This window comes from Aedes aegypti, unplaced genomic scaffold (genome assembly GCF_002204515.2).
Source record: "Aedes aegypti strain LVP_AGWG unplaced genomic scaffold, AaegL5.0 Primary Assembly AGWG_AaegL5_hic_scaff_5_PBJ_arrow, whole genome shotgun sequence".
NCBI lineage: Eukaryota > Metazoa > Arthropoda > Insecta > Diptera > Culicidae > Aedes > Aedes aegypti.
This window is the reverse complement of record NW_018736280.1, coordinates 503055-526939: the sequence shown is the minus strand read 5'-3', so window position 1 is coordinate 526939 and position 23885 is coordinate 503055. Positions and strand designations below refer to the sequence as shown.

The 23885-nt window shown below is 42.8% G+C and overlaps 1 protein-coding gene across 7 annotated transcripts in view; it reads left to right on the top strand.

Moving 5' to 3' along the window:
* Positions 1–23885, top strand: part of LOC5565467 (dipeptidyl aminopeptidase-like protein 6) — a 546556-nt gene that overhangs the window by 45948 nt on the left and 476723 nt on the right. The gene's annotated exons all lie outside the window — the stretch shown is intronic.

The following is a 23885-nucleotide window of genomic DNA, read 5'->3' as shown; positions in this document are numbered from 1 at the left end:
CAGGTGTTATTTCCGGTTTGGATCTTAAGGCTCCGACTGTTACCTGTGTCCCTAACACACCACACTCACTCGTCCACCTTTCTTTGGTGGGATCACTTGGGCAAATGGCCGATTTTAGTCTTTGGACTGTTGAGGATCCACTCATAATCAATGGCCTCCATTTGCTACCAATTAATGCTACCAATATAGTATGCCGCACACGCCATCTGGTTGTGAATTATTTGGCTGGCTGCGTGGTTATCGGGTGACCAAACAAGAAGTAGAAACATACAACACAAACGCTTTCCTGAATTACTTACAATTATCTGACACGAAAACTACACTAACCGCAATAAAACCTCGATAACCTGCTGAGGGGGTACTACGAACCGTTACAACTTCTATATATGGGTGTTTCTTCATATGCATACAAATTATTCATAAAATATGAAATATATCGAAGTACGTTCAATGTGAGTACAGTGGGAATGTAGTTTACAAACCTATCAATGATTTTCAGGTGACTTAAGTACATTTAAGTAACAATTTTGTAACGTACTTAAACAATTTCGGCTGAAACTTCTATATATGGGTGTTTCTTCATATGCATACAAATTATTCATAAAATATGAAATATATCGAGGTACGTTCAATGTGAGTACAGTGGGAATGTAGTTTACAAACCTAGGAATGATTTTCAGGTGACTTAAGTACATTTAATTAAGAATTATGCAACGTACTTATACAATTTTGGCTGAAACTTCTATATATGGGTGTTTCTTCATATGCATACAAATTATTCATAAAATATGAAATATATCGAGGTACGTTCAATGTGAGTACAATGGGAATGTAGTTTAAAAACTTAGGAATGATTTTCAGGTGACTTAAGTACATTTAAGTAAGAAATATGCAACGTACTTAAACAATTTTGGCTGAAACTTCTATATATGGGTGTTTCTTCATATGCATACAAATTATTCATAAAATATGAAATATATCGAGGTACGTTCAATGTGAGTACAGTGGGAATGTAGTTTACAAACCTATAAATGATTTTCAGGTGACTTAAGTACATTTAAGTAACAATTTTGTAACGTACTTAAACAATTTCGGCTGAAACTTCTATATATGGGTGTTTCTTCATATGCATACAAATTATTCATAAAATATGAAATATATCGAGGTACGTTCAAAATGAGTACAGTGGGAATGTAGTTTACAAACCTAGGAATGATTTTCAGATGATTTTAATAAATTTTACTGCAGTACATTAAACTTTCCTAATATATCATAGTTGCTACTTATGTATCCCTAGGTATCATATATTTTCTATAGATTGCATATTAAACCCGTTCACATCACGGCTAATATTTGGTATGTGCTTCTATGTTTAATGTTGACTATTGCATACATCCAGGCAATTATATGAACACATCTTGTAGTATACATTAAGGGGTTTATTCGAAATCTCACATATAGCGTTATAAGATTACGTTTTTTGCCATAAAGTTGTCAAATTTCAACTTAAGTATAAAGTTTTTTACATGTTTTCGGGCTAAAATTTCATAAGGAATCCGATTCTGTGCAATTATCAAACATATAAAGCTATTTAAAAAAGTTTATATAAGAAAGTATGGAAAATTTTGAGGTACGTTTAAAACCGAGGTTAGATCCGGAAGGTACGTCGTTGGTACATGCATTTTCCGAAAAAATCGGAACGGTTTGCCTAGATTTTCAAAAAATCGACCATCTATTCAGCAGAATCACCGTTTTTGATGAAAACGTGAGGTACGTTCAAAATCCCGCGAGGTACGCTATGGTACGCAGTTGGTACATGCACGATACGGTATAAGTTTTCATTTTTGTGAAAAGTATCCTGCTGGATAGATTGACATGGGGATGCGTTCCAAATATCAGCTGGCTGTAAGTAGTGCTTGCCAAATATTTTGAACCTACGATGGATGTGTGCACTGCAAGAGCAGAGAAGGTGTTGTGAGGTTTCGTCCGTCTCGTCACAGAAACGGCAATTTGTGTTTTGGACGACACCGATCTTGTATAAGTGGTATCTGCTTGGGCAGTGACCAGTTATTAAACCGATGTATGTTCTGAGATCCCTTTTGTTGAGACCTATAAGTTTTTGTGTTTGTGTCGTGTTTATTGTTACGAACCTTTTGGACTGATTCGCATTGGAAACTGTATTCCAATTTGATTGTATTTGACCGAACAATCAATTGTTCAATTCCGTGTTTAGTGCAGAGTTTGAAATGCCAAGGAATGGCTCTGGACCAATGAACATATTGGATGATCCATTCCTTGCTAGCTGATCGGCAATTTCGTTACCCTCTAGACCCGTATGTCCTGGGATCCAATATAGTTTAACTCGATTGCGTTCAGCTAGGGATTTCAGTGCAAGAATGCATTCCCACACAAGTTTTGAGTTGCAAGTGAAAGCCTTCAAAGATTGAAGCGCTGCTTGACTATCAGAGAAAATACAGATGGTAGCATGTATGTAATATCTTTTCAGACACAGTTGCGCACATTCCTTGATTGCATAGACTTCTGCTTGAAATACTGTAGGCCACTGTCCAAGAGAGACAGAGATTTTGGTTTTCGGTCCGTATACTCCAGACCCTGTCAGATTATTCATTTTTGAACCATCTGTGTAGAATTTAATAGATCCTGGTGAAATGGTGGGTCCACCTCCTTCCCATTCCTCACGAGAAAGAAAGACCACCGTGAATGGCGAGTCATAGTTTACCACTTTTTCCATCCAGTCACTACATTTTTCAACAATAGGATTTATCGAAAATTCGTTTAATATACTGAGGTGACCTGTTAAGTCCCCTGACAGTAAGACTGTTGATCGTTTTAGCCTAAGAGCACTTTTCTCAGCATCCAGCTTTATGAATTGATCCAGCCGGGGCAGATTGAGTATAGCATCTAGGGCAAACGAGGGGGTACTACGAACTGCACCGGTTATTGCAATACAGGCAGTACGTTGAATTTTGTTCAGCTTAGCTCTAGCCGTAGCTTCCTTTGTTTTAGGCCACAAAACAAGGGAAGCATAGGTTATTCTAGGCCGAACGATTGTTTTATAGATCCACATGATCATACTGGGTTTTAGACCCCAGCAGTAGAAACCTCCATCCTGACCGCCACGATGTCCCTTTTGATGAATTCTGTTATTGGAAAACATTTAGTATCATTGCGTATTAGAATAGCTGCTCTGGGAGAGAGCTGGCTGTCATCATATACCAACCTACACGAGTTTATTTGAATACCTTGTATTCGAGTTTTGTTGACCCACGGCTCTTGAATCAGCGCCACGGAAAGGTGTTCTTTTGTGAACCTCCTGCAAAGCACATCTGTTGCGCACTGAGCATGATGGAGATTCACTTGGAGGATTTTAATCATTGCTGAGGCGTTCCGCATTTTCCGGACGTTTGCCGTCCTTCTTTGGATGTTGCGGATCATCAACTTTTGATTTTGGGGGATGTCTTAGATTTTGGTTTTTGTCCTTTGCCTTACCCGCTGGTTTATCCCCTGTGGTCAATTTTACACTTTTGACATTTCCACTGCCCTTATTGGGAGCCATTGAGGTGACACCGCTTGGGCCAGGAAGTGAGGTCAAACATGCATCTTTTCCATCAGAGGAAGACAATCTAGCCTGTATGGTGGGAGTTGGTTGTGGGATGCTACTAGAGGCCTCCTCAGATTTTTCTTGGGTCGGCTGTCCAGTAGGATTGTCATTGGAGTTTGGGAACTGAGGGAGGCAATCGACACCTTTTATTTTGGTTTGATTATTTGCACTCATTTTTTGGTCCCACGAGTCGCTGGGGAAAGACGGTCCACTGCATCATTGCCCCGCCCTAATGCAGTAAGAGCTACATACTGGAGAGTTCGCCCTGGTGCTCTCTAGGCTCCGTTAGCGATTGAGCATATTTTAAACCCCCTCAACCATTCATTCATCAGCACGGGTCGCATCACACATTGGGATTGGGGTTACCTGATTAGTAGATTTTTACTACAGGATCAGGCAATCCGTAGTGTTATTCTTAGCCAGTTGAGACAACCACTACCGACACTACACGGCTATCTAGGCTGCTTGGAAAAGAAGATAACATTGAATATTAACTTCTTAATTATTAACGCTTATTAACGACCAAGCAGCCATTGAACAGCGTGGTTACTCAAGAGTGAGTGGAGGCACAGCTGCAGAGACCGAGATAGCAACCATGCTCGTGACTCTCAGCAATGATCCCAGACCATTCGTGAGAGTGGAAATGCTCACACTTAAACGGTTTCGCCGAGAACCCAACAGCTGATATCTCGGTAATAATTTGACGATTCTTGGTAAAACTTTTACCGAGATCTCGGTAAACGTTTACCGAATCTCGGTAACGTTCGCCGAGATCTCGGCAAAAAATTCGGATTGCCGAAATCTCGGTAAAATAAGTACCGAGATTCGGCGTTTAAAATTACCAAATTCTCAGCTGTTGGGTTCTCGGCGAAAAATTTTACTGAGTTCGGCGAAATAATTTAAGTGTGTGGGCATCTATAGTAGGACTGTTAGACAGTGGAGCAGCCAAAAAATTGTTAGGGATCCCGACTAGAGGCTTGTAACAAAAATATAATAAAATTTTATCAGAATATGATATGCATATCATATTATGATACAATTTTGTTAGGCTCCGTTATCCATAGAACATAATAAAACAGAAATATAACATAATGTGTTTTATTTCCCTTTAAGATATTTTTTGTTCATTTTTCTTCTTCTTCTTCTTCTTTCTGACGTTACGTCCCAACTGGGACAAAGCCTGCTTCTCAGAATAGTGTTCTTATGAGCACTTCCACAGTTATTAACTGAGAGCTTTCTTTGCCGATTGACCATTTTTGCATGTGTATATCGTGTGGCAGGTACGAAGATACTCTATGCCCTGGGAATCGAGAAAATTTCCTTTACAAAAAGATCCTCGACCAGTGGGATTCGAACCCACGACCCTCAGCATGGTCATGCTGGATAGCAGCGCGTTTACCGCTACGGCTATCTGGGCCCCTTTGTTCATTTTTAACAACTTTATAACAAAATAAATAGATAGTTATGCATTTCAATTATATAGAATATTATCGTATATCGAACAGTATGATAATTTTATAACTTGTTTTGATATGTTTTTGATACAATTGAAACACATTTTGTTATGTTTATGTTACTAGTCATACAATTTTTGTTATAATTTTAGTTATTTTAACAACATCCTGCATCAAGTTTGTAACAACCTATGTTCGAAAAAACCTTATAACATAATAACATATGCTGATATAATTTTGTTATGTACCCTTAGTCGGGTTGGGATGCACACTATAATAGCAGACCAATTTCTGCTTCTTCGCTCATTCTTCTTTTGACGTTAACTACGTCTTACGGGAATACACTGGGTGTCAATTGAAAATCTATAATGTTGCGACCGTTACGATATCATGTTAGAGTTTGAACTAAAGCAAGGCTGCAACTATGACAATCGACTTAAATTCAAATGCAGAAAATCACTTGGCGTAGTTAACGTCTTGTACACAACCCCCTCTGATTTTTGACACATTTTTCGATGAGTGTTCATAAAGGTGACTGAAATTCTACCGATAAAAGATAAATGCACGAAATTTAGTACCGTTAAAGATTTATATCGTATGCTTGATAAAGGAAGTTACTCATTAAATAGTTTCTATGGATCGATGAAGATACTGAAAACCCGTAACAAAAGTAACAGTAAAAGATAAACGACAGATTATTGGCTGAAGATATTTAAAGAAGTTCGTAGTATGTTTGACCGGGAGAGCATATGAGTTTATGCATGCTATAAATCGTTTGACTTTTACTGTGCGCCCTGATTTCAAATTGCCCGTTAGAGAGAGCGAGACAGCATCAACACACGGTGCATAGTAAAAGTCAAAGAAAAAATGAATTTCTAGCACGTAGGTACAGAGCCTCATTGTTTTCCTGTAAGTTACACACATCTACACTAGGGCACCCATACCATTGAGCGTGGTTAGAAGAACTCAGCATTGTATTTTAATAAGGACCTGTATGCATTTATCGATTTCTCTCCATCGTTGCATTATTGCAGAAAACTCGTAACATATTTTTATGCTGTAGGATGAAGAATCGCTGTATCTTGATATGTTAACAAGAAATTTTACAGATTTATCTAATTTAGCGAAATTATTACCGAAAGAGAGGATCGATGAAGAGAAATCGCTCATTTTAGATAGGCCTTATTGAAGTAACAGTGTAAAACTGTCCGAATGCTTTATGGCCGGTACGCTGATCAAAAGGATAGGACAAAAATGATTCCGCCATGAGCCTCTGTACGTGCCATAAATTCTTTTGTTCTTATGACTTTTACTGTGCGCCGTGTGTTGGTGCTGTCTCGCTCTTTCTCACGAGTAACTTGAAAACAAGGCGCACAGTAAAAGTCAAACGTTTTCTAGCATACATAGGCTCATTAAAATTCCTTGTGGCCGGTACGCTGATCATAAGTACTGTGCAAAAGGATAGGACAAGAAACGGTCAAGGAATGATTCCGCTACCGAAATTACTTGAGCTGTACGCTGCTGAGAAGTAGAGCTGATTTCATAATGTCGGTAACGTCTGCTGTGCAATTCAAATAGAGCTGTCACTTTTCCGTACGGAGAAATGTGACGCTCAATTATTCTGCAAGTAAAAGTGACATTTCGCTCATACTGAATCAGCTGTCAAAATTATTTTGGTAAAAAGGAGACCTTTTACTTCAGCGCTTTACGTTTCAGGTGCATAAATACTACGCATTGAGCTGTACGCTGCTGAGATGTAGAGCTGATTTCATACGTCGGTAACGCCTGCCATACAAATCAAATGGAGCTGTCACTTTTCCGTACACGGAGAAAATGAGTTACTCAAAAATGAGTTCATTCCACTAAATTTCGGGGGTTCGTGCGTTAACCTAATTTTGAGTTGATGGGTTAGAAGTTGTTTCTTTTAACAATACCGAAATAAAACACGCATGTGTACTCGTCAAAGAAAACAACAAGAATGGATTTATTCAACGATAAAACAACATTACACGGTTATAACGAAATAAGTCACTTTTGGGTAAAATCAATTGTCATTGTGATTACACTGTCAATATCCTGCTTCAATTGATGATTCCTGATTTCTGTGGAAGCTTGCAGAATCGAGGCGATGGCAAACCCTTCGTCATGATGTCTGCTGTCTGTTCTTCAGTCGGTAAATAGTGTAGCTTCACTTGACCGCTCTCCACCAAGTCCCAAACGAAGAAATGCTGAATTTCAATGTGCTTCATGCGTTTGTGTTTACGAGGATCCGTTGTGCAGTGGGGGTTCGCTGGTTGGAACACGACTGCCTTCCATCTATCGAATCCGACCCGTTAGTTGGAACGACTGACAGCTGGTGAAAATGCTCCACACTAACGCATCTGGAGAGCAAATCGTCACGAAACGCACATATACATACGCATTTGTTCTATATATGGATACTTCAATGCAACGGTACTCAGACGTCAAAGTCAGTTTGACATTTTCTGGTGACATTTGAGTGCTTTTTAATTGGATTAGTTTTCAACCAGCGAACATCCAACAATCGAGTCATTCCATGTAACGGACCCCCAACGAGCGAATCCCCACTGTAACAGCAATGTAAGGTTGATTATCTTCGTGGATCGTAATTGATTCCTCAACATCCTGTCCAATAGACTTCAACAAATTTCTGATCCACATAACGTCGCAACCAGCCTGACAGAGCGCCATTAGTTCTGCCTCCGTAGTTGATAAGGCCACTGAGCCTTGCTTTCTCGTCGTCCAAATAACGGTAGATTCATAGAGTTGAACAACGAACCCAAACATCGATCTGCGATCAATCGGATCGTTGCCCCAGTCGGCATCGGCAAACGCTTCCAGTTCTCGTGATGACTTCCTTTGTTTGTACACCAGCTTGTAATCAACAGTGCCTTTCAGGTACCGTAGAATACGTTTCAAGTGTACTCAGTGTTCATTTGTGGGGCAGCACTGAAAACCAGCAAAGTAGGTGACTGCCGCGGACAAATCGGGTCAAGAAGTCACCATCAGGCACCCAACCAACTCTCTGTACGGCTGATTAGTGCACTGTTTCCTGTCCATTCCCTTCTCCAGCTTCAATCGTGGTTCCATTGGAATAGCGGAAGGCTTGCAATCGCTCATTCCAAATCGCTCGAGCACACTTCGCACGTATGCTTGCTGATCAATCGACATGATTCCCACTTCAAGATAACGACGGATGTTCAGCCCCATGAAACACTTCCCGAAGATCTTTCATTTCGAATTCCGCTGATAGCCGTCGTTTCAGCACCCAGATAGCCTTCTCTGAACTGCTGACGATCATGATATTTATTTATTTATTTACTTCCAGCTTCGTGAAGCTTGCTTCAAGCCATAAATGGCCTTATTTAACTTGTACACAAGACTATTCTCCCTCTCAAAGCCAGCTGATTGCCGCATGTAAATGTCCTCGTCCAAAACACCATTCAGGAATGCGCACGTAACATCCATTTGGTGCACTTGCCAGCCCTCCTGATTCGCGAGCACCAAAAGGATCCGCAGCGTCGACATTTTAGCAACTGGCGAATAAGTCCCTGAGAAATCAAAGCCAGGACGCTGGAAAAACCCACGCGCAACCAGTCTGGCTTTGTATCTCTCCACATCACCGTCACCATTCCTCTTCACTTTAAACACCCACTTATTGTCAATAAGCTTTCGTCCAGTGGGTGGTTTCACTAAAGTCCAAGTGTTATTTTTCTCGAGCGACGCTAGATCTTCTTCTATCGCACTTTTCCACAAATTCCAGTTACTTCTCTTCTTCAGAGTTTCAATGTCCGATGGAATGTTCTCCAAATAATCTTCGGCGCACATAGCAAACGCTGTCGTACTCAAATCATAGTCATTGTGCCATACAGGCTGCACTCTCGAACGTCCACTTCGTCGGACTCCACCATCGGCTTCTTCCGAATTCACTTCTGGCAAATTTTGCTGCTCCGAATCATCACCAGTGTCGTATTGTTCAGTATCACTTTCTTCGAAATCACTTTCTGCTTCGGAAATCTGCTGATTTCGATCCAATCTTGGGTCCGACGCACGACTATCGATCACAATTTCCTCGTATCCTTCGCCCGAAAAGCTTTCCTTCATCGAAATATGTCCAAGCTTTTCCTCGTTGAAAATCACATCGCGGGCTACAAATACCTTCTTCCCATTCCACACGCGATAACCACTAGGGGCATATCCAGGGTTGGTAACCATCGGTTTCGTCACTGACCGATGACGAAAAGTTGAGAAAAATATTCAGTGCGTAAAAGATCGTCATTTTCTTTATCATCGATGACTGGCAAGGAGACCACGACAAAACAAAGCCGCAAAAAGTCCAGGAGTAATATTTTTCGTCACTCTTCCCGTCACCCCTCCGCACTGAACCAACATAAGCTTCTAATCATCACCGAGCGCACAATTGCAGACAAAGAGAGTCTGAGCTACGAACTACTAGTCAACAAGGTGTCTTGTGTTAGCAATTGGGCAAGTCCATTTTCTAGAAGTTGTGTTAGCCCTGTCGGTAGGCGCGTGCAACCGATAATCTAAAGGTTTTTTGTTCAACTCCGGAAGCGCACAGATTTTATTTTTTTGCGAGTTCCTTTTTTGGTCGGCCTTTCAATTGGACCCGATTAGTTGTCTGCCTTTCCATTCAAGCTGAACATGTTCAACGAAAACACAGACAGAGAGAAACGGCAAAGATTTTTCGTCGCGACGAGGTGCTTGGTTGCTGGTAGTTGGGCGTCTAAGTTTGCGCTGAGCTGAGGTAGTGACGAAAACTTTTTATTTTTCGTCACCGTCACTGATAGTCTGTCGAATCCGACGACTAATAACAACCCTGGGCATATCCGACGAGATTCACTTTCTCACTCTTCGAATCGAGCTTCTTCTGCAGCTGTTTCGGAATGTGCGCGTAGCACTCACTACCGAAAATACGAAGATTCGCGACGTTCGGCCTCTTCCCGTACCAAGCTTCAAACGGTGTAATATTGCCTTCCACTGCCAAGAACGGACTACGGTTCAGGAGGTACACAGCAGTATACACAGCCTCTCCCCACATATTCTTTGGCATACCGCTCGAAACAAGCATAGCACGAACTTTTTCCACAATCGTTCTGTTGAGACGCTCACTCACACCATTCTGCTCGGTTGTATACGGAACAGTGGTTTCCACCCGAATACCACGTTTACGGCAAAATTTTCGAAACGCCTTACCTGTATTCTCGCCGCCGTTGTCGCAAGTCAGGCGACCAATTTTCATCCAGAAATGCGCAGAAGCCATTGCCTCGAACTCTTCGAAACACTGAAGCACTTCACTTTTCGATCGCATCAGGTAAACAAGGGAAACGAGCGTGTAGTCATCAGTAAACGTTACGAAATAATTATTTCCATCCCACGTCACATGAGTAACCGGCCCACACATGTCACTGTGCACTATTTCCAGTGGGCGGCTCGCACGCTTCTCCACTCGACACTGAAAAGGCTCTCGGGTTTGCTTCCCGACGATACAGGCTTCACACAGCATTTTGCCCGACGCATTCGGAACACTATCAATTTTCATGTCATCAACCATGTTTGTCGAGACCAGTTTCGCGAGATTATCACTACCCAGGTGTCCGTAGCGCTGGTGCCAGAGTTCCAGTTTCCTCGGTGGGCTTCGTGGCCGTGCGGTTAGTGTCGTCAGGCAATGAGCGCATCGTGTCATGGGGTGTGGGTTCGATACCCGCTGCAGCCATTGAAACTATTCGTCAGAAATGTTTCACGGCTGTACCATTGGAGCATGCTTGTCCGTTGTCTAGTGTTATGTTTACAGTCTGTGCAGCTAAATGGCTGAAGACGGTGTCCATGTCTTTTAAAACAAAAACTTTTCCACTAATCATGGCAGTTTCTTCCGAAGCTTCACCGGTTTTCTTCTTCTCACACTTGAAGTTCATACAGTACAATCTGCCCGATTGCCGACCGGTGGCTATCACCTCACCGTCGGATTCCACTGTCACACATCCATTGTAGAATGTATAGCACATCTTCCATTCTGATCTGAATCTTCTCATTATTCACTACCGCATGCGTAACAATACGACCTTTTCGGTGAGCAAGAAACACCACTCCGCTTTTCGCAGTCTGCACTACCACTGGGGATTTCAACTTTTCCATAACATCAAACATCGAGCTGTCATTAGACATATGCTCTGATGCTCCACTGTCCAGGTACCACTTCGATTCTTTCGTTCTGCTCGCAGCAGCAATCTCCCCGCCAGCAGCAACACGTGTGCCTTTTGCACTGACTTCTTTTTCTCATACTTTCGGTTGAATTCGGGATTTTCGCTCTTCTTACACTGTGCCTTCTTGTGGCCCAAACAACCACAACCAAAACATTTCAATTTCGATGACGCACTCGTGTTATTCTTTCCCGAAAACGCAGTTTCTTCTTTTTCTACCTCCAGCCGCTGTCCCCTCCGCTTCGCTTCCAAGTCCAGGTACTTTCTCCTGACCATATCCAACGTGAGGTTCTTGGAAACCGCCTCCATCGCCGTCGTCACTGCATCGTACGATTCCGGCATGGTAAGCATTAGGTGGCAAATGACATCCTTTTCTTCCATCCTTGCTCCGGCTCCTTTAATCTCGTGCACCAGTTGGTCGAATTTAAGAAAGTGCTCCTGCAGACGCTCTTTCTCGTCGTAGCGCATTGACAGCAGCTGTCACTTCTGGACAAACATTTCAAAAGGGCACATCGACATTGGTAAACAATGGCTTTGCAAGACGCTGTGGGGCCCAATTCAAGTCGATCACACTCACCAATACCACTATCAGGAAGAGCTAACACTAATCTTCTCGATAGTGGTGTTAGTTTGCGTGGGCGAGCTAAGATGGGCTAAACAGCAACCTTTACAAAAAAAGGCTCAAGTCCTCTTGAGCCCTTTTCAAATGTTTGTCCAGACTTGAGCATGAAGCGATTTGTGATGCTTTTGCGCTCAAAAACATCATGAAGGCCGTCCCAAATCTGTTTTGGACTAACCTTGTCTTTAACGTACTCTAGGTGGCTGTCAGCAATTGCCTGAATGAGCACGGATCGGCACCTGTTGTCTTGCTTAATGCGCGCAGCCTGCTGAATTTTCATATGCTTCTTCTCCTCCTCTCCGGCAGTGTCCGGAAATCCTCGTCCTCGGGCTCCTTCTCGACGCAATGCAAAACATCCAGCTGTTGCAAATAGGCCCTAGGGAAACACCAATAGGGTCCTAAAGCCCTGTCCCAATTTTAATGCCAAACGCTTAAGTTTAGGCTAAAAACACTTGTTCACTCAATTTTTTAATGTTTTTCTTTTGTTTAAGTCCAAAATACATTTCTTTAGATTTTGTCACATTCCTTGGCTTAAATTCAAATTTTGGGTGTATTTTGCTTTCCGTGTCCCTTCCAAAATGTCAGATAGGAACAACCCCAGTGTTAAAACTAAAAGCCCTGTGGTGTTTTTGTCGATTAAGCGAACGTCAAACATGATCAAAAGTGTCAAGGTTCATTTATGGACCCAATTTTTAAATTAAAGTTTAAATATGATGTAGCCGTTATTTGATTGGGAAAAATTGCTAAAATAGTTGCAGTAACATGCTCTTTCGTGTCATTAAATAAAAACAAGATTTCATTAAACATTTTAGGACCCAATTGTTGAATCTGGTGCCATCAAATGGCCTGATCCGGAGAATTTTCGCTTCGTCTTCCATACCGTCGGACACGTTTCTTCGACCGCACCACCGAAACTTTTTCGCAGTTTGAGGTTAGGCTGGACCCATGACCTCTTAACAATACCGAAATAAAACACGCATGTGTACTCGTCAAAGAAAACAACAAGAATGAATTTATTCAGAGAGAAATCAACATTACACGGTTATAACGAAATTAGTCACTTTTGGGTAAAATCAATTGTCATTGTGATTACACTGTCAATAGTTTCCATTTGCAGCCATGCAAAAAAATACGTACTGACTAAGTTCTTTTCACTCTACCGACAGATCAAATAAGTCAACCCCCAGTACTATGCCACTTAAATTTGAGGTAACGCACAAAGGTTTGCACGCTACCATGAAAGTACCCATCAATGTGTAAAATGGTACCCATTTCCAAGAAAAGTGGCTTAACTCATTGAAAGAGTAAAGTCGGTTTACTCATTAAAGGGTGTTCGCTACGAAGTTCAAATAAAGGGTATTTTTCACTCTTGGACTTTAAAATGAAAATGGGTACTAAAGCCCCATTTTTCCATAAGCGATGCTGCAGATTTAGGTTAATGAATTTAAAAAGCTCATAAATGTTGAAAACAAATCGAGAGACGAACCAGCCAAGGGCTGAAAGTCTCTTTAATAAAGAAAATTCATTCATTCATTGAAAACAAATTACAGAGTTTTTACAACGTATTGAATTTATTTACAACATTTTGTCATGGATTTTATTGTAAGATTTCATTAAGAGTAGCCCTTAGGAAGTACACGAAGCATCGAACAACATCTCTTCGTCGTAGCTATATCCAAATCAATCACGAATATAAACGAGTAGCAAAGCGATGTTTTCTGCAGTATCAGCAAGGAATACAGAGAAAACTTAAAGCATGTCCTAAGCAGTTTTGGAAATTTGTGAACGAACAACGTCGTGAAGCTGGCCTGCCGTCCTCCATGATGCTCAATGGCATCGTAGATTCCACCCCGAATGACATTTGTCAACATTTTGCACGAAAATTTGCTAGCGTCTTTACCGAAGATAGATTGACTGAGGACGATATTCAGCTCGCCGCCAATAGTGTTCCTCTTCTCAGTGAAAACATAGACGCTATCGATATTGACAGAAACGTGATTGCTAGAGCATGCTCAAAGCTAAAAAAATCCTTCAATCCTGGGCCCGATGGTATTCCTTCAGCGTTCCTTAAAGAGCATTTAGACAGTTTGCTGACTCCACTGCTCCTTGTTTTTCAGCTGTCAGTGACCGTCGGCGTCTTCCCATCATGTTGGAAGCTAGCGCATGTTTCCTGTTCACAAAAAAGGGAATAAGCGGGACTGCAACAATTATCGCGGGATTACCTCATTAAGTGCTATTGCCAAGCTGTTCGAGCTGATTATCATGGAGCCCCTGTTTTCGCACTGTAAGCCGTACATTAGTACCGATCAGCATGGTTTCTTGGCTGACCAATCCACGGCTACTAACCTCTTATGGCCAACATCGTATATCACGAACAGCATGTCTGAACGTGCGCAAACAGACGTTATTTATACGGATTTGACAGCTGCTTTCGACAAATTAAATCACCGCATAGCCATTGCAAAGCTAGATAGGCTGGGAATCAACGGCAGCCTTTTACAATGGTTTCAATCGTACCTGACCGGTCGTCATCTGTTCGTCGATTTGGAAGACTGCCAGTCACCTACTTTCGCTGTCTCATCTGGAATCCCTCAGGGAAGTACCTGGGGTTCTGTTATTCCTGATTTACTTCAACGATGTCAACCTGGTGATCAAAGGACCACGGCTTTCTTACGCAGATGACCTGATGCTCTTTCTTCGAATCCACTCAACTTATGAATGCAGATTTCTTCAACTTCAGCCGAATGCTTTTGCTAACTGGTGCCATTTAAACCAGATGAATGTTAACCCTTTAAAATGCTCGGTGATATCGTTCTCACACATCTTCTTCTTCTTTCTGGCGTTACGTCCCTACTGGGACAGAGCCTGCTTCTCAGCTTAGTGTTCTTATGAGCACTTCCACAGTTATTCACTGAGAGCTTACTATGCCAATGACCATTTTTGCATGTGTATATCGTATGGCAGGTACGAAGATACTCTATGCCCTAGGAATTCGAGAAAATTTCCAACCCGAAAAGATCTTCGACCGGTGGGATTCGAACCCACGACCCTCAGCTTGGTCATGCTGAATAGCTGCGCGTTGACCGCTACGGCTACTTGGGCCCCAGAGACAATTGTCCATAAGTATGCCTTATTTGGTCAAGACCTAGAGCGTGTTAACCAAATTAGGGACCTGGGAGTTATCTTGGATATCCAACTCTCTTTTAAGCAGCACATCTCGTTCGTCGTTGACATAGCTTCCAAAATTCTAGGACTTATCTTTAGAATTTCTAAACATTTCTCGGATATCTACTGTCTTTAATCGCCATGTTGCTCCCCGTCTCGTTCCGTCTTAGAGTACTGCTCGGTAGTTTGGACGCCTCACTACAACAATGGAGTTGAGAGAGTTGAATCCGTTCAAAGGAGATTTTTGAGATTTGCACTACGAAGACCTCCGTGGTTTAATCCCTATCGGCTGCCGAGCTATGAAAGTCGTTGCCAACTTATTCGCCTGGAACCCCTGTCCGTCCGCAAAGATACAGCTAGAGCTTTGTTTATTGCCGATATTCTGCAAGGACACATAGATTGCCCTGCCCTGTTGGAGCAAGCCAACAAACATGTACAGCCCCGAACCCTTCGGAATAACGTGACGCTGAGATTACCTCTTCAACGAACTAATTATAGCATGTTTGGCGCTATTTACGGTCTGCAGAGGCTTTTCAATAGAGTTGCTGCTCTCTTTGATTTCAACTTGTCTCGCCAACTACTTCGACGAAGATTCAGTTCGTTTTTTGATAGATCGTAAGAACGACAATTTTTAATATGTATAGTTTTGTTTAAGACGACATCATTTGGGGCTTTGAAGCCTGTTGGTGGTACAAGTAAATACAAGAAATTAACGAAAGTTTCGCTATTAACTTTGTTCACAAGGACTTCTCGAAGTGCTCCCAAAAATCTTTCCGGAAATCGAATGCCGAATTAAATGATGAAATCTCCACATAACAACGTAAGCATCGTTGGATTCGCTGCAATTTATTATCCTCATGGTCGTTCAACATCTGCAACAAGAAAAGCGATTTTTATAATAAACAACTTACCAGAAAATAAACAGTTATATAAATTTCCGGATAAAAAATACAATACAAAAACAATATAACGTATTGTAACAGTACCATTTAATATATTGGAAATACACTACAGTATATTGTACAATGAGAATACAATTACAGTACAGTATATTGTTTTGATCAGTTCACTGTATGGTATTTGAGATTTTTGTAATATAATGTATGGGTGGTTAAGTATCGTAACAATGCAAATATAGGTATTTTCTCATACATACATTTTGAAAATACAAAACGATATATTGTTCATGTATTGTCTTGATTAGCAATTCGTGTATTGTTCTACAATACAAAAACAATTCAACGAACTGTAGTTCAATTAGTGGTGAAAAGTATAGAATTTGTATTTTGTATGGATTGTCCCCCAACTTACCGGATATTCGTGCCAACAGTAGCAAAATAATTATAACTTCTATAGAAGTAAAGATATTTATCATGGTTGCATTCGTCGTTACAGCTAATGTCAAGTGACTTCTACAAACCTACTCATTTTTACTTTTTGAATATTTTTCACCCAACATTTCTTGCTTTCTGAACTTGTTTTGTTTACTTCTTTCAGCCAAGCTACACAGAAAAAAACAACAGTTGTTTCACGCGAAAATAGGAATTTGACTAAAGTTGTAAAGTATAAAACCAATAAAAAAACAAAACAGTGTTCTGTTACAATATATTATATTGTTTTTTAACTGCATATCCAAACAAGAGTAATGTTGCTTCGACATTCAATTACAATACGCTGTATTGTATCCAATACGTTGTATTGTACATTAATGGTTTATTCCATTCACTGAATGGTACGTTTTTATCCGGGTTACTTCTCGATGAATCGTAATTCCAATTTTGATATTTTTCACTAGCTCCGAGAGGCAAGAAACTGAAATCGAAAAATGGCGATGTTGCTTTGAAAAGTTTCAAGTTTACTAAATACCCATTATTGTTACCAGTTCAGATACTTCATCATGAGGTTAAAGTGTGGGAAAACCGACGACCAGCAGGTTAACGCAGCGGACAATACCCGACAAAAGTCGTCGTCGTCGACTCATCTTCGGTATCGCAGTGGTGGCGTTAATAAATATCGCCCACAACAACACTCATCCTCGATATTGATGTATTCGGCTCGACCATCCACGTCAGTCAAACCTAAAGCAGTCACAAACTTTCTCTGCTTCACGCATCCGATCGGCTTGGGCAGAACATCGGCAATCATCGTCTCCGTGGGGCAGTACTTCAGAGTAAGGACCCCATTCTGCACCATGTCCTTGGTATAGTGCATTCTCGTATCTATGTGCTTAGATAGTCTTGATTGGCGCTCGACCTCCACGAAACTAATACAACTGGTATTGTCCTCGTAGACGACAGTCGGCCCACGTTGTTCCGCATCGAATTCGGCCAATAGTCTCCGAAGCCATACCACCTCCTTGCAAGCTTCGGACAACGCGATGTATTCAGCTTCTATACTGGATAGGGAAACGTTCGCCTGCTTCCTACTAGCCCAGCTCACTATAGCTTGTCCGACCTGATACGCGTATCCTGTATTCGATTTCCTATCTGAACTATCACTAGCCCAGTCCTCATCGCAATATCCGATTAGCTTGATCGGCTCGGATCTGTTCGTAGACAACTTCAGCTTGTAGTGGTTTGTACTCTACATATACCTTACCACGCGTTTAAGCTCGCTCCAGTCAGCTTCCAGAGGATTGCTCACACACCTTCCCAAAATCGCAACGCTCGCTGCGATGTCCGGCCGAGTATTGATCGAAACGTAGAGCAGCGTTCCAACTAGGCTGTGGTACCGCTTGTTATCCCGCAAACTCTTGCTGTCTTTCCGGCTTTAGTAGTAACCAACATCTAGCGGCAGCTTCGATCCCTTGGCTTCGCTTAATCCGCATCGGGTCGCAATCTTCTTTACGTAGACTTCTTGATCCAGGTTGTAGAACCCGTCTGCGTTCTTGGTAACGCGTATCCCCAAGAAGAAAGATATATCTCCAAGTGACGAAAGTTTCATCCGCTTCGCCAGTTCCCTTTGGGTTCGCTGTATCTCCTCAGCATCGGTACTCGCAAGCAACATATCATCCACATATATCAACAAGTTGATTCGCTCGCCGTTTCGCAATACCTTAACATACAAGCACGGGTCAGTATGTGACTGCTTGAACCTCAACTACTTCAGTACAGTGGGGATTCACTCGTTGGGGGTCCGCTACATGGAATGACTCGATTGTTGGATGTTCGCTGGTTGAAAAATATTCCAACCAAAAAGCACTCGAATGTCACCAGAAAATGTCAAACTGACTTTGACGTCTGAGTACCATCGCATTGCAATCTCCATATATGGAACAAATGCGTATGCATATGTGCGTTTCGTGACGATTTGCTCTCCGATTGCGTTAGTGTGGATCATTTTCACCAGCTGTCAGTCGTTCCAACTAACGGATCGGATTCGCTAGATGGAAGGCAGTCGTGTTCCAACCAGCGAATCTCCACTGTATTCCGTTGATGGTTTCGTTCCACACTTTAGCCGCCTGCCGTATAGGCTCTTCTCAAACTTGCAGACTAGCTTTTCCTTGCTTGGCCTTCCTGCAACCGCCCGTTGAGATACGCCGACTTCACGTCGATATGGAGCACGCTCATCCGTTTGTACCCCGCCACGGTAAGCAGAACCCGCAGAGTGTTCTGGGTTGCCACTGCAGCGAAAACCGTGTCGTAGTCTACACCGGGGCATTGTGGAGACCCCTGCGCAACAAGACGACTTTAAAACGGGTCACGTTACCGACGCTGTCCTCTTTCCGTTTGTACACCCATATGCAGCCAATGGGCTCTCTTCCGGTAGGCAATTCCACAAGTTTTCAGGTCCCGTTCTGTATGAGCGAGTCGTACTCCTCTTTCATTGCGACCTTCCACAACGCATGGTCGGAACTCTTAATCGCTTCCACGTAGCTAGTAGGTTCCTGCTCGACAGCCATTGCAACATCCACCACATAATCTCGAAGATGCTCCGGAGGCACACCTCTTGTGCTCCGAACAGGTCTCCGACTTCGGTCTTGCACGGCTCACCCAACAGAAACTTCATCCTCGCTCTCCAAATCGTGATATTCCCCTTCCGACTCTTGATGCTCCTCCTGAACCTGCTGCTGTGCTGCCTGCTCCTCCTGAACCTTAGCTTCGGTCATTCCCCAGTCGAGTGCCACACATTCTTCACCATCCTGGGCGTTCCGACGATCCACTGTCGAGGAACCATTCTGCAGCTCCACGAATCGAGCGTCTTGGCTAATAGTAATCGTGTTGGTCTCCGGGTCGAGGAATCTGTAAGCCTTGCGGTCTTCGCAGTAGCCCACAAACAATAGCTTCTGAGCCTTCGCGTCCAACTTGCCACGTTTAACATCCGGGATGTGCACGTATGCTGCACTCCCGAACACTCGAAAGTGCTTCAGCGATAGCTTCCTTCCGAACATCTCTCGAACGACGTTTTGTCCACTGATCGCGACGGCATCCGGTTCTGGATGTTGCCTGCCGTCATGACTGCCTCTCCCCAATACTGGTTATCAAGGGGCCCATATAGCCGTAGCGGTAAACGCGCAGCTATTCAGCATGACCAAGCTGAGGGTCGTGGGTTCGAATCCCACCGGTCGAGGATCTTTTCGTAAAGGAAATTTTCTCGACTTCCCAGGGCATAGAGTATCTTCGTACCTGCCACACGATATACACATGCAAAAATGGTCAATTGGCACAGAAAGCTCTCAGTTAATAACTGTGGAAGTGCTCATAAGAACACTAAGCTGAGAAGCAGGCTCTGTCCCAGTAGGGACGTCACGCCAGAAAAAAAGAAGAAGGCCTGCATCCAGCAACATGCAGGTTGCCATTTCCTGGAGGCTGCGGTTCTTCCGCTCTGCAACCCCGTTCTGTTGTGGGGAGTAGGCAGCCATGTACTGAGCTTGGATTCCCTCCAAGGCATAAAAATCCTTGAGCTCTTCATTCACGTATTCGCCTCCGCCGTCGGATCTAATGACGCAAGGTGCTCTCCTAAAATGCGTTTTTATGTATGCCACAAACCTTTTGATGCACCCGGCCGCCTCAGACTTTTGTCTCAAAAGACAGACCAGTGTAACTACAGACGGCTGTACTGCCCATAACTGCATATTTGTAACATTCGACAAAAGTAGGCATTGAGTAAATGGGATTCCAAGTTTGCATTTTATTGCAGTATGGGAGGAAACTAAAATTTCAAAAAATCACTAAGAATTCAAAAGTGCTTATTTGAGGCTGAAATTTTGTACAACTCATATCGCATATTGGGTAAATAGTCAGAAAATAATTCTGATGGAAATATCGTTGCTACTGCATCATAATGCTCATGTATAATCTCAATGTGACTGTTGTGCGATTATAATTACCAATGTGACAGAACAACTTGGTATTTTTTTCAAATTTTCTAGAACAATCTCACAGATTTCAGTTAGTTGATCGAAAGTATTTGTCATTTGATGACTCTCCCCGGTATTAACTCGAAATTGCCAAAAATGTCGAATGTGACAAACATGCAGTTATGGGCAGTGTAGTCATCTAAAAGAGTCATCAAAAAACGACAACCTCCGGGCGTGACACACTTCATGGGGCCGCACACATCTGTGTGCACCAGGTCCAGAAAACGACCTGCTCTGTTACTTGACATTTTAGGAAAAGGAGAACGAGAAAGTTTACCTTGCAGGCAGTGTTCGCAGACTTGCCTGATTCCACAATCCGTCACCTGGAAGCCATCGCTGAGATCCTTCGCTTCGATTCGCTGCAGCACCGCCGGGTCGCGGTGTCCAAATCGCCGATGCCATGTATGCTGGCAGCTATCCGAATATCGAGCCTCCTTGCTCAGCTTGGCATCATGCGCCACACTCAGTTCGTACAGATTCCCACTAAGCACTGCCGCTGCAACTTCTTTCTCATCCGTGTTCACTATCGTGCACTTTGACCCACCGAATTCAACCTTCAGTCCTTTTTGCGTTAATTTCCGCACTGACAACAAGCTACTGTCTAGCTTTGGAAGGTACAAAACTTCCGTGAAGGTAATGTCTCTCACGCGGCCGATTTCGTCAACGATCCATCACAACACAACGTCAATTTTCACTTTTTCGTTCAGTTCGCGGAAAAATGCTCGCTCGTTCGTCATGTGGCTCGAGCAGCCACTATCGACGTACCACGAACCACTGCTCCGATTGCTTCCGATCGTGAAACAAATCGGGCTTTCCATTTCGACAGCCTCCTTGGCTTTACGCGCACTTTTCTTCTTATCACGTCGGGAATCTTCTTCTTTCTTCTCTTGCTGCGACTGGCAGCCACGACGAAAGTGGCCGGGCTTGCCACAACACACAACACACTTTTTTCTTCTGCCCTTTATTCTGCAGCTTCATCACTTTTTCACCTAATTCCCTGCCAGAACGATCCACTCGGCGCAAATATTCGTCAACAAGCTTTAGCTTAACGAATTCGATGGTCTGATCCGCGTCCGGACGGCTTTCCATCACCGTCACCAATCCGCCATATGATTCCGGAAGGCTGCGATAAATCATCGCCACCTTTAGCGGAGTCTCCAGCTTCTGACCAGCGCATTCAAGCCGATCAAACAGCTCCTCCAAATCGAAGAGGTGTCGCTCCACATTTCCACCTTCCGGCATATTCAGGCTGCAGATCCTCCGAAGTAGCGACACACGTCATTGTCGCTTTGCTGTAGAACTTTTTTAGTACGGCCCACGCATCTTTAGCCGACTCAGCGTTTTTAATCAAATAGAGCTGATTATCCTCACACAGCAACACAATTGACGCCATCGCCTTTTGATCCGCTGTCGCCCAAGCGGGGGTGACCGGTTCCAGCTTCACGTCGTTCACCGCGAACCTTAACTCGTCCCGCTTTAACAGCATCTCCATCCACAGTTGCCACGTAGAATAATTCTGGTTGTTGAGGCGTGGAAATAACACTTGTTTCTCAGCCATTGTCGATTCAAATCGAATCCACTGCAGAAAATTGTTTCTTCACACACGCGCGATACGTCCAAACACGTTCGTCTCTAACCTCAACTAACGTTCTCGAATTTTCTTCTCGTGTTTCGTCGGTTCGACTCCCAACCGATCGAGCAACACATGCACACAGGCAACTGTTCGTACTGCCGCCGACGCCAACGTCACCGACTCAACTAGCGCTCCGCTTCCCCACGCCGAAAGCAAGTCAAATTGTTTCCTCGCACAAATCGCACTATTTTCCAATATTTCGTGGGAAAATCTCACCGGCACTTTTTTTCGGAAAATACTCGGAAAAAGTCTTCACTACGGGAGATGCGCAATGAGGCAAGAAAAGACAACTCAACACGCGGAGCTCGATCTGAAAACAACTTTATTCGTTCGCGGTACATTTGTTACTGAAATGGGATAACTGCTTCTTTTCGGTTCGCACTGTTTCTCTCGTCGTCGTCGACTCGGTCGACTCATCTTCGGTATCGCAGTGGTGGCGTTAATAAAAATCGCCCCCACCAACATAAACTACCCTTTTTTATGTCACTGAAAAATACCCTCTTTCTGACAACTTCATACTGCCTATAAAATGGGTACAAGAAACCCATTTATGGGTACTTTCATGTTAGCGTGTGGTTTTATGGTTGTTTTGCTCTTCGCTCTCTGACAACAATAGAAGGAGCGAATGAAATAGGGAGAGGAAAATAAGTCAACAAGTTAGTTCAATATTACTCAAATATGGGTTTTCCGTTTTCTTCGTGTACGGAAAAATGTGCCGCTCAATTGGGTCCTAAAATGTTTAATGAATTCTTGTTTTTATTTAATAATACGAAAGAGCATGTTATTGCAACTACTTTAGCAAGTTTTTCAGCTCAAATAACGGCTATAACATTTTAAAAAAGGGGGGTCCGTAGCCTTGAGGTTACGCTTTCGCTTCGTAAGCGGAAGGTCATGGATTCAATTCCCAGCCCCTCCAAAAAATAAACCGTCCAGCCACCAGAAGACGCCGCACGGAGGACCGTGCATAGGGGAGCACATCCATCCTCCGTCAGTATCAGATGGTGACTGAGACAAATTGACCCACTTCGCAGGCAGCTAGCCTCAAACGACTCAGGAAAACGGCAAAACGAACCACCGCAAAAGAGCAACGGACTATGGCTTATGGAAATCGATTGGACCAACAGCAGAGCACTCTCCTACCTGCTCGGTGTGAGAGCAAAAAGAGCAGAAGAGAGTGAAAGCAAATGTAAATATAGATTAGTTAAAAATAGAACTGTATCGGTAAGGAAGATACAGATAAAACTGATTCCGGCACAGTAGTGGCCACGAGCACGGAGTGCCTTAATAATAAAAAAAAAAAAAAAAAAAAAAAAACATTTTAAAAATTCAATTTTAAAAATGGTTTCGAATATGAACCTTGACACTTGTGATCTTGTTTGACATTCACTTTTTCGACAAAAATGCCACAGGGCATATAGTTTGAACACTGGGGTTGTTCCTATCTGACATTTCGGAAGGGACACGGAAAACAAAATATACCCAACATTTGAGTATAAACCAAAAGGTGTGACAAAATCATAAACAAATGTTTTTTGTACTTAAACCAATGAAAATCAATTAAAAATTGAGTAAACATGTGTTTCTGCCCTAAACTTAAGCGTTTGGTACTAAAATTGAGACAGGGCTTTAGGACCCTATTATCCCGCAAGTAAAGGTGAGGATCAGTTCTCAAAATTACTTTGGTAAAAAGGAGAAATTTTACAAGAGCGCTTCACGATTCAGGTGCACACCACGCATTAAGATCAACTGATTTGAAACGTCTCGTGAAAAACCTATAAGGCGGCGTCCACGAAT